Source organism: Ictidomys tridecemlineatus, chromosome 5, assembly GCF_052094955.1.
Source record: "Ictidomys tridecemlineatus isolate mIctTri1 chromosome 5, mIctTri1.hap1, whole genome shotgun sequence".
Taxonomy (NCBI): domain Eukaryota; kingdom Metazoa; phylum Chordata; class Mammalia; order Rodentia; family Sciuridae; genus Ictidomys; species Ictidomys tridecemlineatus.
The window spans coordinates 177,519,462-177,538,822 of NC_135481.1; the positions used below are offsets into that span (position 1 = coordinate 177,519,462).

The window sequence follows — 19,361 nt, forward strand, 5'->3', positions numbered from 1 at the left end:
ATTTTTAAAATATTTTATTTATTTATTTATTTTTAAATGGTGCAAACAAGTTTAATCTTAAAAACCAATAATCAAAGAGATTCATTGGAGTTGACTATTAAGAAATTTGTCGAAAGCAAGAGGGGCCTTAGAAATGCAATTTCATGGTTGATTTTTTTTTTTTGTCTTAAATGTTTTAATGAATGATATTTAGTTGCCTAAGGCTGCTTTTTTTTTTTTTCAAACAAAGTACATGGATTTTTTTTTTTTTAATGCAGAGGGAGATAGAAAAAAATAGACATTCTACCTTAACAAAAGCATCCCCAAATGCTAGCTAACTGACCTCATTTCTCTGTTTCCAGTACAGTGAAATTTCTTTTCTTTTTTTTTTTTTTAAAGAGAGAGTGAGAGAGGGGAGAGAGAGAGAGAGAGAATTTTTAACATTTATTGTTTAGTTCTCGGCGGACACAACATCTTTGTTGGTATGTGGTGCTCAGGATCGAACCCGCGCCGCACGCATGCCAGGCGAGCACGCTACCGCTTGAGCCACATCCCCAGCCCTGAAATTTCATTATCATCATCATCTGCCTTAACTAATTTTTTTTTCTATTTTTTTTTAAAGTTTTTTTTGTTTTCTTTTTTTTTTTATTGTTGGTCGATCAAAACATTACACAGTTCTTAATACATCATATTTCACAGTTTGATTCAAGTGGGTTATGAACTCCCAACTTTACCCCGTATACAGATTGCTGTATCACATCAGTTACCCTTCCATTGATTGACATATTGCTTTTCTAGTGTCTGATGTATTCTGCTGCCAGTCCTATTCTCTACTATCCCTCCTCCCCTCCCCTCCCCTCCCCTTTTCTCTCTCTACCCCTTCTACTGTAAATCATTTCTTCCATTTGTATTATCTTGTCTTACCCCTCCTTTCCTCTTATATATCATTTTGTATAACCCTGAGGATCGCCTTCCATTTCCATGCGATTTTTCTTCTCACTCCCTTTCCCTCCCACCTCTCATCCCTGTTTAATGTAAATCTTCTTCTCAAGCTCTTCGTCCCTACCCTGTCCTTGTTTACTCCCCTTATATCAAAGGGGTCATTTGGTATTTGTTTTTTAACGATTGACTAGCTTCACTTAGCATAATCTGCTCTAATGCCATCCATTTCCCTCCAAATTCTATGATTTTGTCGTTTCTTAATGCAGAATAATACTCCATTGTGTATAAATGCCACATTTTTTTTATCCATTCATCTATTGAAGGGCATCTAGGTTGGTTCCACAATCTTGCTATCGTGAATTGTGCTGCTATGAACATGGATGCAGCAGTGTCCCTGTAGCATGCTCTTTTTAAGTCTTTAGGGAATAGACCGAGAAGGGGAATAGCTGGGTCAAATGGTGGTTCCATTCCCAGCTTTCCAAGAAATCTCCATACTGCTTTCCAAATTGGCTGCACCAATTTGCAGTCCCACCAATAATGAACAAGAGTGCCCTTTTCCCCCGCATCCTCTCCAGCACTTATTGTTGTTTGACTTCCTAATGGCTGCCAATCTTATTGGAGTGAGATGGTATCTTAGGGTAGTTTTGATTTGCATTTCTCTGACTGCTAGCGATGGTGACCATTTCTTCATGTACTTATTGATTGATTGTATGTCCTCCTCTGAGAAGTGTCTATTCAGGTCCTTGGCCCGTTTATTGATTGGGTTATTTGTTATCTTATTGTCTAATTTTTTGAGTTCTTTGTATATTCTGGTTATTAGGGCTCTATCTGAAGTGTGTGGATTAAAGATTTGTTCCCAGGATGTAGGCTCCCTATTTATCTCTCTTATTGTTTCTTTTGCTGAGAAAAAACTTTTTAGTTTGAGTAAGTCCCATTTGTTGATTCTAGTTGTTAACTCTTGCGCTATGGGTGTCCTATTGAGGAATTTGGGGCCCGATCCCACAGTATGTAGATCGTAGCCAACTTTTTCTTCTATCAGATGCCGTGTCTCTGATTTAATATCAAGCTCCTTGATCCATTTTGAGTTAACTTTTGTGCATGGCGAGAGATAGGGATTCAGATTCATTTTGATGCAAATGGATTTCCAGTTTTCTCAGCACCATTTGTTGAAGATGCTATCCTTCCTCCATTTCATGCTTTTAGCCCCTTTATCAAATATAAGGTAGTTGTAGTTTTGTGGATTGGTTACTGTGTCCTCTGTTCTGTACCATTGGTCCACCCGCCTGTTTTGGTACCAGTACCATGCTGTTTTTGTTACTATTGCTCTGTAGTATAGTTTGAAGTCTGGTATCGCTATACCGCCTGATTCACACTTCCTGCTTAGCATTGTTTTTGCTATTCTGGGTCTTTTATTATTCCATATGAATTTCAAGATTCTTTTATCTATTTCTACAAGAAATGCTGTTGGGATTCTGATGGTATTGCATTGAACTTATAGAGAACTTTTGGTAATATCGCCATTTTGATGATGTTAGTTCTGCCTATCCATGTGCGGGGTATATTTCTCCATCTTCTAAGGTCTTCTTCTATGTCTTTCTTTAGGGTTCTGTAATTTTCATTATATAAATCTTTCACCTCTCTTGTTAGGTTGATTCCCAAGTATTTTATTTTTTGGGGGGATATTGTGAATGGAGTAGTTGTCCTCATTTCCGTTTCAGAGGATTTGTCGCTGATGATGTCGCCTTTGATTTATACGTGTTGATCTTATATCCTGCCACTTTGCTGAATTCATTTATTAGCTCTAATAGCTTCTTTGTAGACCCTTTTGGGTCTGCTAGGTATAGGATCATATCATCTGCAAATAGTGATAATTTAAGTTCTTCTTTTCCTATTTTTATGCCTTTAATTTCTTTCGTCTGTCTAATTGTTCTGGCCAGTGTTTCAAGGACTATGTTGAACAGAAGTGGTGAGAGAGGGCATCCTTGTCTTGTACCAGATCTTAGAGGGAATGCCTTCAATTTTTCTCCATTCAGAATGATGCTGGCCTGTGGCTTATCATAGATTGCTTTTACAATGTTGAGGTATGTTCCGGTAATCCCTAATTTTTCTAGAGTTTTGAACATAAAGGGATGCTGAACTTTGTCGAATGCTTTTTCTGCATAAAATAAAATGAATATTTTATTTATTTTTTTAGTTTTCGGCGGACACAACATCTTTGTTTGTATGTGGTGCTGAGGGTTGAACCCAGGCCGCACGTATGCCAGGCGAGCGCGCTACCCCTTGAGCCACATCCCCAGCCCTCTCACACATTCCTTAAGGCATAGGGCAGAAGACTTTCTGGCACACTTTGGGGATAAGTGGTAAAGCTGGGCTGACACTACTTATGTGGTCTTGTTACCTTGGGGAGGAGGGTTAAGGTGGTAGTTGGTAACTTGCTCAGCCTTTCCTTGGTGCAAAGGGTTTGTTTTCTGTCACTATTGATTTTTTTTCCCCTTTTGTTGTTTTTGTTGTTTTACTTAGAAAGGTGTAGAAAACAGCTCAGCAACAAGGAGCCCCAGTGCTGACAACAATCTGTCTCCTTGTGTCTTTCTTGCCTCTTCTGTTTCTTTTCTTCATCTTCACTTTTTGAGCCCTACTGCCTTTCCTTCTTCATCCTTTTCCCTCTCCTATTTTCTCACTGTAGCCCTTCTTGCTGAGAAATTTCTTCTAATGCCACTGCAATAGGCAGAGTGTGGGATTAGAGTTATTTTCTGTGTTTTTGAGGGTTCTGGGTAAAGTAGGGTAATTAAATAGGGGAGATTGAGACTTCTTGAAACTGTCTTCTTTTCTACCTGCTTTCCCAGGTTAAAAAGGATAACATCTAAACTCTGGCCTTGACTGCAAGGCTCATAGAGTCTGGTACCACCTCTCTTTGCTGCCTGTGTCAATGGTGTGGTGCTTACCAGCCATAGTTTCCCTGTATTTCTGCTCTTGGAGAAAATTCCTTGGATGTGACAGCCTCTGTCATGACTTTGTTTTGACTTTTTCCTCTAAGCCCTCTCATCTTAATGCCCCCTTCACTTGACAAACTTATGTTCATCTTTTTATCCTAACTCCAGGCATCTTCTCTGAAGCTTTCCCTGATCACTGCACAAACAGATTTAATTTTAATCCTTTGTGTACTTTGCTTGATCTTCTATAGTTGCTCTTTAGTGCTGTATCATCCTTGAGCTCTTTTCATTAATGAGATTGAGATCTTATAGGGCAAGGGTCTGTGTGTTGGTTATATCTGTTTCCTTTATGTCTTTATAGTAGGCCTGGCACAATAGTATTTGTAGAATGAATGATAGAAATATATGTGTACTGATAACCCATGGCATAAAGCTGAATGTTAAGTGCTATAGGTAAAATACAACAAAGTGCTTTTAGAGTGACTGGAGTTCTTGAGAGATAACTTTTGTTTGTTTTGTTTTGTTTTTGTGGTACTGGTGATTGAACTTTACTATTGAGCTATTTCCCAGCCCTTTAAAAAATATTCTATTTTGAGACAGGATCTTGGCCAGCTTCACACTTGGGATCCTGTTGCCTTATCCTCCCAAGTAACTGCTTTCGTACATGGCAAGAGATAACTTTTCGGGGGTGGGGTGGGGTGGGAGGTTACTGGTGATTGAACTCAGGGGTGGGAGGTTACTGGTGATTGAACTCAGGGGCACTCGACCACTGAGCCACATCCCCATCCCTTTTTTGTATTTTATTTAGAGACAGGGTTTCACTGAGTTGCTTAGCACCTTGCTTTTGCTGAGGCTGGTTTTCAACTTGCAATCCTCCTGTCTCAGCCTCCCAAGCTGCTGGGATTACAGGTGTATACCACCAAGCCTGGCGAGATAACTTTTAACTGGGAGAAGTTTTGGAAGCTTCTGGAGGCTCATAGCATTTTATATGTCTTTGAAGTTTCTGAAGTTCAGCTGGCAGAGAGGTGAGAAGTAATTCCAGAGGGAGGGCATGGTTGAAATAAAACCAGTGAGGAAGTAGAGAGGTCAGGCCGCACTTACTAATCTATGCATCCTCTCATCCACAATTCCTGCTAGAGTGTGTGCTAAATATCCCTACACTAGCATAAGGGAAATCCTCTCTTTACTCTTGTCATTTCTATTTTTTTTCTTCCTTTTTTTCCCCCTGCTTTTTATAACTCTATTTCTTGCTCTTTATTTTTTTTTCTCACTCTTTCATCTTCCCAATTCTTTTTTTTAAAAAAATACTTTATTGTTTACCTTCTTTCTTTTTTCTTATCCTCTTCCTAGGAAATCCAGGCCTATGGGTAGGGATGTGAATCAACCATACAATATTTTACTACAAATAACACCTCCCCTTGTGAAACTGAGAAGTAATTGTGGCATAATTGCTTCTCATGTATCTCATGTTTTATTGGCATTGACTTTTTTTTAACTTCCCATGATGCTGAGGATGTCATTATTTTATTTTTTAGTAGTTGTCAAAATGTCAGTTTTAATGAGAAATTTCTGCAGACAGGCCTGCCCTTGAGTGTACAAGCCTTCAGGCAAAGCAAGGACTGGATGAGTCAGAAATGCTCCTAGATTCTCTGTTTGCTCTTTTCTCACACATATAGGCCATACATATATCTCTTTCAGGCTTATATTCCTGAGAGAGAGAGAGAGAGAGAGAGAGAGAGAGAGAGAGAGAGAGAGAGAGAGAGAGAGACACTCTCACACTCCGACATTCATACTCTTGAGGCACTGATGAATACGTGTCTTCTCTTCCATATACATGCATACTATCTCTTTTACATTTTCAAGTCATCTATATTCCCCTTCCATATATGCACATATTTACCTCCTTATACCCCAGTCACTGTCTTCTACCCAGATACCTGGAATTGTCTGTCTGTAAAAGCCTGTAAGCCTATCTCAGACACCACACTGTTCACATCCCCTTACATATATAATACAAATACTTCCCTCTGCACACGCCTACACATGCACTGACACCCCTGCCCATGCCCTAGATACCACTTGCTTTAAACAATAGCATCTCCCAGATACTGCTTCCATCCAGATGCTACACTACCCTCTACCTTAAATTCATCTGTCTTTGTAAAAGACATGTATAACAGATAAGTTTCAAATTAGTTTTGCTTGAATTCCCTTTAATATATTTTCCTTACTTTTTTATAGACTCATACATATATGATGTTAGGTACATAGCCAAGTTGGTGAACTGTTAGGCAGTCTGAACCATTTATGATAAATCCTTTGGTCTTGCATCACTACAATGTCAGGGAGAGGGAGGGTTGGATCAGACAATAGTGGGTTGCTTCTAAATGGCATTCTTATGACCTATGGTGAATTTGAACGTAGGTCCAAACCAGATGCATTGATTTCAGAGTATATTTCTGTTGGAAGATGATCACATACTTAGCAAAAGAGAGTCAGAGTCACTGAATGTGTTCCAAACAGCATCTTTGGGATATAATCTACAAACAAATATTTTTAACACATTTCCTATGTCCTTCTGTTATGTAACTAGGTTGGGAAATACTTATCTAGAGGAAAGAATTAGAAGAAGATCTGCATTATTTTTCTCTAGCACCTTGGACAAGTGTCTTTTCTGGACCTCAGCTTTCTCTACTGTAATATAACAAAGCCCATGCTCATAAAGTTAGTTCTAAAATTTCATGCTGTTTTATGAAGAGTTAGTCTGGGAGGTTTCTCTACATCACTGGGGAGTCTGAGATCTACCTCACAGGGCAGGGCATTTCAGGGCATTTGGACAGAGGCCAGGAGAGGCAGTCTGGGCTCTGACCTTCTGTCAGAAGCATTGACATATCTCCTAATTAGAAATGGATCAATATGGGCCTACAGCCAGGCCTGGGGAACCTGGGAGGAGGCCTGAGGAATGCTCATAGCCCAGTAGAGTCTGATTACCATGAAATGGGTCTGGTTACACTTGTCAACACAACAGTTTTGCTGTTATAGCCCTCTTCTGGGAACAGCAAGCAGGGCTGCTCTGAGCAAGTGGGGGAAATGGTTAGCTTGAATTCCCTTTAACATAGTCTCCTTACTTTTTTATAGACTCATACTTATATGATGTTAGGTATATAGTATAAGCCCCTTCCTCATGGAACAGTCACTAATTTAATGCCTACTAAGCATTAAATACTGAGTCAAGCCCCTTTGTATGTTTATTTGGAGTAGGTGGGAAAAGGAAAGTGAAGCTGAGAGAAGTCAAAGTGAAATGACTTGGCTGCCCAGTGTTACATAGCATATTCTCTGTGGTACTATATTATAACATTTGCAACACTAGTTCTAACTGATGAATTGTTTTATGCCAGGACTCTCCCTTACCTTCCTTTAGACTGAAGTGGAGGTCAGGCCCTCTCCCTGGAGCCCTGCAAAGACTGGAGGAAATCTTTAAAACCAGTGGTGAGAGAGGTGCTGGGAGTAGGGAGGGAAAGATTCTCTTTTGCTTTTGCTTTCTCATTTCCTTTCCAAGGTCCCTAAGGAATGAGCAGGCTCTAATGGGAGAGATCAATCATCATTTGGAATCAATGGGAGGGCTTTCTCCTATGTGGAGTGCAGAATCAGTTTTCTGAACTGGCCCTGTGCAAGGAGGGGAAAGGAACTCATGATGGTATTTTTAGGTATTGGAGAACCTGAATACTTAATATGCCCAGAGGCTAGTGTAGTCAGACCAAATTCCTCCTATAGTTGACGAACAAATATTTGCTGAGCATCTTGTATGTGTCAGGGCTTGTGCTAGTGCTAAGGATTCCTAGATGATCTCACAATCTAACATCAAAGTTAAGACAAGGATACAAACCACAGTATGTTATGTGTGCCTTAATAGAAGGGTGTACAAGGGACTCTGGGATTAGAGCACTGAAGAAGAGTTAAGGCAGGGACAGATATCCCAGACCAGGGAATAGCACAAACAAAAGCATGAAACCTTAGAACTATCACTAACATGTAGCAAATTGAAATGTCTGCCTGAGTCCTTGCCCTTTGCCAGATTTCAGACTGTAGTAGTAGCCAATGGATGGTAGTAATGCAGAAGCAGCAGGTAGGAAGGAGGAGGTAGTTTTATTAGCAGATGTCTTTTGAAACAGAATTCCATGGGGAAGAGGAGAGGAAAGAACAGCAGACCTCTGTCCTCTGGGCCAAGCTGCAGAAGTGTGATGGGTTCTTGGTAGTGTTTTGAAAGTTGTTCTGGCCTGGGCAGATGGGTTGGCGTCTCTGATGTTTGTTTCACACAGCCTGCCCCTTCTTTTCCCGACCCCCCCCCAAAAAAAAAAATTAATGGAATTTGTTCAAAATACTCCTGAAATGAAATTACATTTTTAACTCTAATTACCCTAATTAAAACTTGACAGCCGCAATCTTGGAATGGCAAATATGCTAAATACCCCACGCTTGTGACAAGCTTGCTTACCCAGATGGAATGTTGTTCTGTTCTGGGCTTAGGGGAAAAATTCTTTTGTTTGATTGTTTTTGTTTTCCCTGTGAGCCTCTTAGTCTTTGGTCCCATAGATTCACAAAGCTAGGATAGCTGTATTTGTGGGCTACAGATTTACCCAGGACCCCTAATCTCTAAAAAGTTCTCTGTGAACCAGAGGTGATGCTCCGATTCTTAGCACATACCTCTGAGTTTTCTATTGAGATTAGGCTCCAGCTTTCCCTTCAGTGAAAGTCCCTGCCTTGGGGAACCAAGGATATGCATTTGTTTTTTCTTTTTTTTTTTTTTTTCTCTTTTTTTTTTTTTTTTTTTTAAAGAGAGAGTGAGAGAGGAGAGAGAGAGTGAGGGAGAGAGAGAATTTTTAACATTTATTTTTTAGTTCTCGGCGGACACAACATCTTTGTTGGTATGTGGTGCTGAGGATCGAACCCGGGCCGCACGCATGCCAGGCGAGCGCGCTACCGCTTGAGCCACATCCCCAGCCCCAAGGATATGCATTTGTTAGAAGACTGTCCTGCTGGTCTAGGGCTAACTCTGTATCTATGGTTAGTTTACAGCTAGTGTTAAGAGTGGGACAAGGAGGTCTGAAAATAACCCTATTCTCTTAATATATATCCAGTTCCTTTAACTCAGTATAGACTAGAAAGAACCATCTTGAGAGGTAACTGATCTTGGCCCTTCTTGCTTTCCTGACTAGCCTTGATGGGTTGGATTCTTCCTTTTGGAACAGAGCTCATATTCTAGCCTTGAGGAACCTGATAGGGTGGGAGGTGGAGTCAAGCCCGTTGACATGAACTGAAGATCTGTTGATGCTGTGAATCATCTCGTGAATCTCCTAGAACCAAAGATACTATGTTCTAGTAATACACTCTCAGGCTAGAAGCCTCTTTAAGTTGGCAGACACATTGGCTGCTGTGTTAGGTACTGCAAGGAATACAGTTGAATAAGACAAAGTCCCTGCTTCTGAGAAACTTTTAGAATTGTGGGGAGTCGGGAGGCAGGTAAGTGAGGGACAAATTATGTAAGTCAGAACAAACTTTATTCAGTGGATGGAAAGCTTGAGTGCCTACTGTGTATCAGGTACTTCAGTATGTAAATGTATAGTATGTAAATGTATCAGACATAGTACCTACTTTCAAAGGCTTACATTAGGACAGGCAGGCATGTGAAAGTTCCCTGTAACAAGAACATACGGAGGATGTGTTAGATGAAGTTTTACCTGGGAACCAATCTTGGTGTCCATCTACAGATGAATGGATAAAGACAGTGTGTATGTACACATTGGAATTTTATTTGGCCATGAATAAAAATGAAATTATGACATTTGTAGGAAAATGGATGGATCTAGAGACTGTCATGTTAAGTGAAATAAGTCAAACTCAGAAGGTTGTATGGTTTTCTCATGTGGAAGCTAGAGAGGAAAAAGAAAGGAGGAGGTGGATTTCAGAAAAATCAAAGGGAGGGGTTGGGGATATAGCTCAGTTGGTAGAGTGTTTCCCTTGCATGCACAATGCCCTGGGTTCAATCCCCAGCACCACAAAAAACAAACAAAAAAAGGGAGAGATCAGTAGAGAAAAGGGACCTAGTGGTGAGAGGCAGGGAGGGAAGGAGGAAGTGCTGGGGAGTTATTGACCAACTCATATTGTTATATTGTATGCATGTACAAATATGTAATTACAAATCCCATCATTACATACAACTATAATGCACCAGTAAAAAAAGTGGGGGGAGAAAGTTTTACCTAGGGAGGAGGGGGATCAGGAAGAGTGAAGAAGGATACCTCCTGGGGTGGTGCAGGTCTTTGTCAAAGTCCACAGGTTTTAGCATTGGGCTTGTTCTTGAATGGGGGATATTGGCAGAGGATGGAGAAGATCATTATAGGTGTTAGGGAACAGCATGGCCAAAGGTAGGAACTACTAGGTGAGAGCTTAGTGTGGTTTGAGTATAATAGGCAGGGAAGGGATATGGTAGAGGATGAGATACAATTTAAACTTTATCCTGCAGGCAAGAGGGATTTATTGAGAGTGCAGAGTTGTGGTACATTGTATATAGTGGAGACAGTAGATTAATTAGAACAGATGTCAGCAAACTATGGGTCATGAACTGAAGGTAGCCCCTACCTTTTTGTAGTTTTTACTGGTACAAAACTATAGACCTAAGGAACTTATTTGTTTGTCCATGGTTGCTTTGGCACTGCAGTGGTAAAGTTTACTACAGAGCCTACTGTAGCACACCAAGCCTAAACTACTATCTGGCCCTATACAAAAAAGTTTGTTGTAGTGGGGAGCTACTGTATGCCTCTTCTACCACATCACTGAGTCCCTGTACCTCACTCCCTTTTTTCCTATAGCATTGTACATTTGCCATGTAGGATGGAACAAAGCATTAGGTGGTAAGACCACAGTGGTGAATTCCAACGTTATTTTTGCCTTTGGCTTACTGTGTGATTTCAATTAATTCATTTTGTACTCTGGCCCTTGTAGGGCCTCTCACATGAATTTGGCCCATTTGTAGAATGAAACACCTGTTTTTTGTGCCTTTTAGACAGACATGTAAACATGTAAGGATGACTTTGGCTGGTTTTGGAATTTTTTTCACTAAGTCCTCAATTTTAGAGCATAGCCTTTTCCCTTTTATTTTCCCCCAAAGCTCCCCACTACTTTCATTCTAAGATATTACTGTATGTCTACACATTTGCTTGAAATTTACTGCTATTCACTGTGAAGAGAGTAATCATGATTATCTCTAGTTGTTTTTATTGGCAGGGGTCTAGGCACTTGTAGTCGATCTGATTACTAGAAAGGAATAGACCCTGGGAGCCACGTCCTGCTGACCTTAGTTTCAACAAAGCATGACATCTCCAGGATGGGCAGTCTGGTTCAATATAGGCAAACACTTGGCCCTGGGCATCCAACATCCTTAGAAGAAGGACCAGGTACTGATTTAGGCAGTTTACAAACTTTCAATCCCGCCCCCCTTTTGTCCTCATAACTTTGTGATTTTTTTGGGGGGGGGACTTGGGATTGAACTTGGGGGCACTTGACCACCGAGTCACATCCCCAACCTTATTTTGTATTTAGAGACATGATCTCACTGAGTTGCTTAGCGCCTTGATTTTTGCTGAGGCTGGCTTTGAACTTGCGATCCTCCTGTCAGACTCCTGAGCTGCTGAGATTATAGGCATGCACCATCTCACCCAGTTTAGAGTGATTTTATCACCATTTCACACACATGAGATCTTTCAAAGTATTATTATTTTTTTAAATATTTATTTTTTAGTTGTAATTGGACACAATACCTTTATTTCACTTATTTATTTCTATGTGGTGCTGAGGATAGAACCCAGGGTTTTGCACGTGCAAGACGAGCACTCTATCGCTCTACCGCTGAGTCATAACCTCAGCCCCTCAGAGTATTATTAAGTAAACAGTGACTGTTAGTGCCTGGCTCATTGAGGATACAAGGGAACAACTAAATATTTCTGGCTTCTGGGTAAGGAAGAACTAACAAAGCTGGCCTGTTAAAAGAGACAGACATGTAAACAGAGTGATCCAAGTACTAATGTTACCCAGGTTGGATGACTAAGTCAGGGCTCAACTACAGGTGTTTTTGCATGCTGTTTCTACCATACCATGCTGCCATCCTCGCAGGAGGGTGGAAGTCCTGACTGGCAGGCAATCTCTGGAGAATTTCTGTTGGTTGAGAAGCATGGCCTTGGAGTAGTCCTAGGAGGGGTCAGAAATCTTAGGCAGCTGACCAAGGATAGGGCCTCTCACATGGACCCGGGCCCATTTGTAGAATGAAGCACCTATTTTTTGTTCCCTCTAGAAGGCGAAGTCTGGTGGTCAGCACTGACCATATGCTAGAGTACCACAAGAGCCCCAGTCAGTCTGAGAGATGGCAAGGAGGAAGGGTTGGCTTATATATGGGTAGGGGATGGGATTTAAGGCTAAGACTGTTTTAAATTTTTTCCACCTGAAATTATAATTAGTCTGAAAACAATTTGAGTTGCTGAATCCCACTGAAATGTTAGAGTTTGGGGTAGACATTGAGAGGCAAGGCAAGAGACTATAGGAGCCTGTCTTCAGGTTGAAAAAACAAAACTTGTTAAATTTTATAAATTATTCCAACTTAAAAACTTAAACCATTTTTTTTCTCAGCACAGCATGTGCAAATGCTGGCTCCTTTTTCTAGAGATCATATCTTCCTTTTTCTTTGACCATATTAGGCAGGACATGGCTAGCTCTCATTTTAATGTCTTTCAGTCTCCCTGCTTCATCTTGGGCCCTTATCTGAATCCCCTGAGAGTGTTGGGTTCAATTTTTTTTTTATCTATATACTGAGGGGAATAGCAGACTGAGGTCTTAGTGGTCTGTACTCCAGAGTACCTTTATCCACCAGACCTGAAGTTCGTTCCTAAGGATAAATCCGGACCTCATTCTTGTGCATGTAGTCGTTATGTAACTGAGTTGAATCTCACCTAAAAATCAGATTTTTTGGGGGGGTGGGTGGGCACAGTAGTACACTTGTGATTTTAATTTTGGGGATAAGATTGGAATCATATCTTACACCCTGGCCTTCCACCTCAGACCTGGTTTCTTGGGCTGAGTCTACATCTGCAGAGTTTTGTCATTGCTTTAAATACCTGTTCAGAAGTTGTTATGTGAACTTGAAACTTGCAATGCCAAAGTGCACATTGAGAATAACTTTAAAGTCATTCTGTATTGTAGGGTGATTTGGGAAGTACCCTGGTTGGGAGTAAGGAGATTGGTTTTGGTCCTTGCCATTGACTTCCCTCTGACTTGAAAGATCTCCCTGCCCTAGTCTAACTCCCTTTCTATAAATTGTAGGAACTTTTCAGCTCTAGCCTCATCAGGGACAGAATGCTACCTTCCAAAACAGTTTCAGTTGCATAGAGCACTGTCTGGTTTCAGCTTTGGTGTGTTGTTACTGATTATAAAGCTTTAGATTCTCCCTTCCAGCTCAAGAGGGGGATGGGGAACCATCCAACTGTCTCATTAGCATGGAGAAAAGAAAACAGTAATTACTTGTGCCTCCCTTGATAATTCCTGCAGGGTTGGTTCTTCTAGAGAAGGAGGAGGGGAAAACTGGAGATAGCTTTAGCTGAGGAAGGAGAAATGCTGTTAGTGCTCAGAATTTGCAGAGGCAAGAATGATTGTCTTAACACATCTGTTGTATTCTCTGGACGTTCCTCCAGGCAGCCTGGAGACTGTCTGGATTGAGTTTCATCTATTTATGGCATGCATTATGTTCTCCTATGTGGACATGAGTTGGGGCTCAAGAGTTTTAACATCTCCTGTCATTAAGAAACCAGCTGCCCTTTTGGGTCTCCTTTTATGATATGCTGGGCATCCTGACACCTGTCTTTGTTGGGGAGTAGGGTAGCGTTTTACTGAGCCATTTTGTGACCTGGCTGCATTTTTATTATGTTGTGAGGTCATGTTTTTAACCCCCACGACAACACAGCCAGTTGGTATATTACTCTAGACACAAAAGTCAAGGTCAGGTGTCCTTATGAGTGGGAGGAGTCTGGTAGAATGGCAAGATCAGAGGGTTTGGTCAATTCTGGGAAAAGAAGGCCTCATAGAAGGGTTGAGGCAGTTTTGAGACTTAAAGACAAAGACGTTTGGACACTTGGTATAGTACTAGCAAATTGAATGGCAAGCTTGGTTGGGACAAGCAAGGACTGTTTGCTCTGTGTCATTCTTTTACTCCTTGCATCTGGGCAGTTGTGAGCCCGCAGAGCTGATTATAGCAGAAATGTCTGTGGTGAGCCCCTACCTGTGGGAGCCTAAAACTGTTAGGTTATGATGATTTCCAGCGATTGTTCACCCTTGCCTTGGTTACCACCACAAGGGCTAGAAAACATAGCTTCCCCTTTCCTTCCCCTTCCTGAGGAAGATGCCACTCCAGTAACCTCTTTCATCCAGTCTTTCTGCAGGCCCTAGAACGGCAAGGGTTTTTTTGTTTTTGTTTTTTTAATCTTCATTTTCTTTTCTTTTTTAAACAAAGTTTTATAAATGTAGATGATATATATTTTTTTTCTGTCAAAGTCTTTCCTCTTCTCTCCCCTGAAGTGCTCCCCTTTTCTTGTCCCTGACCTTTTGCTTGATTCCGTACCCTTTGAAGTCTTAAGTCTTCCTGTCTTCCCATAATTTTCTCTTTATGTTCACTTCCTGGCTTTCTTCCTCTAACCTCCAACTATAGATTCCTGTTTCCTTGTATTCTTGTAGAACCTGTTCCTATTATTTTTTTAGATGGAATGCTTGAATATAATCACCTGGCCATGGGAGAACATTTGTCTTTAGACTAAGTTGGCATTTATCTGGGCCATAGTAGAGTGCTTCCCAGAAATGTGAATAGAGCGCATACCTAGGACACAGTATTTGCTCATGCTTGGAAAGTTGTCCATATTGGTGTATAAGGTGTTTTGATCAGGTATTTTGGTTCAGAATAGGCCTACTTGTAACATTTCTTTAGGTTGTGGTAAAAGCCTCTGTAAGCTCTCAATAAGAGAGACCTTAGTTGGTGTACTTGGATTTCGTCCCTGCCCATCTTTGTTCCAGGCATGCAAAACCAAGTACAAAATGAGAGAATTTGATCTAACACTTTGTCATTGGCACCTATTTTGATATGCAAGGAGGTCTTTGGGAATAAGAAAGTGCAAGATATATAGGGAAAGGACACTTTGGAGCAGATCTGGGTGCCAGTCATTTCTACTTTCCAGCTATGTAGTTTTTAGACAAGGTATTTCTATTTCTCTGAGGCTTGGCTTCCTCTTCTGTAAGATGGGGATAATTTTTGTGGCATTAAAAGGTCATTAGGAATAAATGAGAATAATTAAGGCTTTGGGCGCAAGGCATTATACATAGGTAGTAGTAGCAAATTACATTTTTCTCCCTTAGAACTTTTTTATTGCTTTGTATTTATCCTTTTGTGTTACTTGAATGGAATAACAGTATTTATCATTGAGTACTTATTGCTGGGCTCTGATATAGGGCTTTCCCACGGTATATCATTTTTTTCTTGGTAACACATTTCTGAAGCAGAAACCTTTTAAATCAAATGTAGGGAACTGAGGCATGGAAATAAGTGTATTGCCTAAGGTTACAAAGCCAGTGAAGCAGAGCTGGTATTCAAACCCAGATGTCTCTTAATCTAGAGCATAGGCTCTTTACCACTAAGTTGATTATTTTTACCTTTCTGTCACTTTTCCCTGAATAATCTGTGACTTCTACTGGTTCTTAATTTTCTGTCTGCTTGTACCTATTGGGATTGTGTGCACATAGTTTTTGGACTTTTTCTAGTCTTGAGGGTGCCTAATTTTGATGGTGGTATAGACAGTGAGTCTGTCTACCCTAGTGTTTCCTGATTCTTTTCACTCAGAAGATTCTTTTCACTCAGAAGATTCTTTTAACTGAAAAGGTTATTATAGAGGTCATTCCTGTCTTCCTTCATTACCACTTCATATCTTGCCATAGATGTCAACAGTTAACTTGTTCTTATAAGTCATCTTTGGTCCTTCAGAAGAGCAAATATGATCACCCTAATTTTACAGATCTGATAACTAGGGTCCAAGAAGGTGAAATTATTTGTTCAGTCACAGTGAATTAGAAAAAGAATTGGAGCTAGATTGTAGGGTTTCTGATTCTCAGCCCAGTATCCTCTTGACTGATTTAGGCAGAAGAGATACCTGTATATAAGGTGAAGATCAGGCCTAAAAAGAATTGAACTGGCTGGGCGCAGTGGCTTGGAAGATTGAGGCAGGAGGATTGCGAGTTCAAAACCAGCCTCAGCAACAATGAGGAGCTAAGCAACTTAGTGAGACCCTTTCTCTAAATAAAATACAAAATAGGGCTGAGGATGTGGCTTAGTGGTGGAGTGCCCCTGAGTTTAATTCCCTGTAAATGCCCCCCCCCCCCCAAAAAAAAGAGATTTAGGTCTAGGCCCAGGACCTAGACAGTTCTGAAGGGACTTTGCCAGTTTACTTGTATACTTTTGAAGAACTAATCAGAAAGAAACCCCTTTCTTTCCCAAAGAAAGTATCACATGGAACTGTGGGGAAGCCTCCAGATCACGTCAGTGTCTGCGTATCCTTAAGAAAAGATAGACTCCCAGGTCTTACTAGTCTGAGATAAACTTGGTAAAGAAGGAAACAGTGGACTATAGAGGAAGAACTTTCTGGTCTTTTGACTTATATCTTCAGCCTAAACCAGATTGTGGTTGGCTGGGACAGTTAGTGAGGATTGGGGATGGGAATCCTGGGAAGCTAAAGTGTTTCACTTTACCTCTTGCTGACAGATTTGATCTGGGATTTAGATAGGCAAGTTCCCTTCATTTAAAATTTATAAAAAGGAATTTTCTACTACTACTCTAAAAACAACCTAAAAAACAGAACAAAACCTTGATTTTGGAACCAGAAAGTAAAGGAAACCTTTTTCAATCTTGAGGCCTCAGACATTTCAATCCTGCTCAACATTTTCTTTCATTTTGTCTCTTTCCTTACCTTCTTTCCTTTCACCACTTTTTTCTTCCTCTCTTTTTTTCTACTCCTGCCCAACTTCCCTTATCTTTTTCTCTCCTCACTTTCCCCCTTACTCTTAAAAATAAGAAAAGGATACCTCCAATCAATAGACTGTTAGGTACTTGAGATTGGTGTAGATTCTGAGGCTGACAGAACATGGAAGTTGAGTTTTTGGATCTTTCTTTTAGTCTTCAGAACAAAAGTTGATGGGGCAGGGTTTGTCCAAACATATGTTCCTCAAATACTTAATATCTTCTATCTGCTAGGCTATGTCAGGTGCTTGAGCTGTTACATTTAATAAGACCCTAATCCTGCCATAAGAAAAGTCTTGCAGAGAATACATAGCGAAAGGCACCCCCTTCCCTAAGACAAATAATTTGAATTTTAAGGTAGAAGGAACTTTAGAGTTTTATTTGGTCCTACTTTCATGTTGCTCTGTAATGAAGTAAGGTGGACCTATATAAAGTAAGAGAAAACACATAGGCTTTGGCAAAGCCTCAGTTCACATCCTAGCTCTGCAACTTTCTGGCTGTTTGATTGCAAATGACACACTTACTTAACCTCACCTATCTTCAGTTACTTTGGCTGTAAAACGGGCGTGTTGTAAGATATTACGAGGATTAATAGTTTAACTTCTAGCCCAGTGCCTGGACATAGTAGTGTCTTTCCCTGTTCTAAGACCTTGTTTAAATCTTCACTTCTGTGAAACTTGAGACACCTGGTCAGACTGATTTCTTTATCCACTTTCAAATATATGAAGTTCTTTCAATTTTAGATCCTGCCTAATATTCTTAGCAGTCATTTGTGGGGGTTTGATACACTAGAACTGCAAGATGCCTGAGGATGAGGACTATTCACAATCATCCTTGCATTCTCCATAAGCCCTAACTCAGAACCATGTATATATATAGTAAGGCCATAGAGTGGTGAGAAAACATTCAGAATAATTTTATAGCTTTGCAGACTTTGAAAATTAAGGATTTGAATATGTACAAATGAACAACAGCATGGACAAAAGTATGGGAGCTGGGGGGTATGCTCACTAGAGGTTAAGGCAGATGATGACCAGATCATGGCATACCTAGAGAGCAAGGTTGAGGTGATAGGGAACCTTGACTTTTTTTTTTTTTTTTGAGCAGGGGAGTGGCATTAGGACCATTTCACAGTGTGGTTGCAGTGGGTTGGAGTAGGATGGGAGATTACTATGATAGTCTGTCCTTGTAATGCTAGTAATTTTTAAGAAATATTCCAATAGAGGAGGAGATAATGTGATCCTTTTTTTTTTTTTTTTTTGTGGTAGGGATTGACTGCAGGGCCTCACATGTGCCACATACAAGGGAAGTGCCTTACCTCTCAGTTAATACCACCAGCCCTGCTGATTCGATCCTTAATCAAGAGGAAGTTGAAGGCTGATGGGGATGTGGCTTAGTGGTAGAGTGCTTGCCTGGCATGCATGAGGCCTTGGGTTTGATACCCACTGAGCACTTGATAGGTAGGTATGTAAGTAGGTAGATAGGCAAGAAGAAAAAGAACTTAACATAGTAGGGAATAAAGGAAAAAACATGTGAATATACAGCCCTTAGAGGGAAAACCAAAATAAAACACAAGGACTTGGCAGTTGTGGAAAAGGGAAAGGTGGGATTGACAGTAAGAACATTTGGAGTCCTAATAATGTAGAGAAGGAGTTGTGGCTCAGTGATAGAGCACTTGCCTGGCATGTGTGAGGCCCTGGGTTTGATCTTCAGCACCGCATATAAATAAATAAAATAAAAGATCCATTTACAGCTAAAAAATTTAAAAAAAAACATGAGGAAATGATTATACCACTTGCTAAACCTTGGAGGCTGGGAAATAGAAGACAAGTTCACCTTGTAGACATGGAGTTGGAGATGCTGCTGCTAGTTCAGTCCGTGCACTCACCTGCCCTCCTTTGACCTGGGCCTATAGAAATCTTTCAGGTCTTTGTTTTTGCCGTTTTGTTCCAGATGTGGAGTCCCCCCTTACCAGATCTCTGTTTATATCTTGAAATAATTCTCACTCTTTCTCTGAAACAAGATAGTGCATATAAGGTGCTTAGCTTAGAACCTAATCTATTTCCAAGTGTGAGGTAAATGATAGTGGCTATTCTAAATGGCTCTTTTCATTGTGGTTTGGTCCTCACAGAAGCTACAGATTATAGACTAGAGAAGTCTTTGGAACCACCTGGCTCAAAGACTAAAGAGTCCTTTAACTTGTATTCCGTAAAAACACAAGTTAAAGGACTCTTTAGTCTTTATACTGGATTGCAGGTAAATGGAGAGAATATCAGGCTAGCTTGTAAATGGGTAGGGAGCTCTGAGCCATATCACCTAGAGCCTAGAGAACATGTTTTCTGCCATCTTCTGTTTTTTTTTTTTTTTTTGTGATACCGGGGATTGAACTTGGTGACACTCAACAACTGAGCCGC

The 19,361-nt window shown here is 40.5% G+C and overlaps 1 protein-coding gene across 5 annotated transcripts in view; it reads left to right on the top strand.

The window, feature by feature from the left end:
* The window catches only part of Raly (RALY heterogeneous nuclear ribonucleoprotein), an 81,583-nt gene that overhangs the window by 15,875 nt on the left and 46,347 nt on the right, over positions 1-19,361 (top strand). The gene's annotated exons all lie outside the window — the stretch shown is intronic.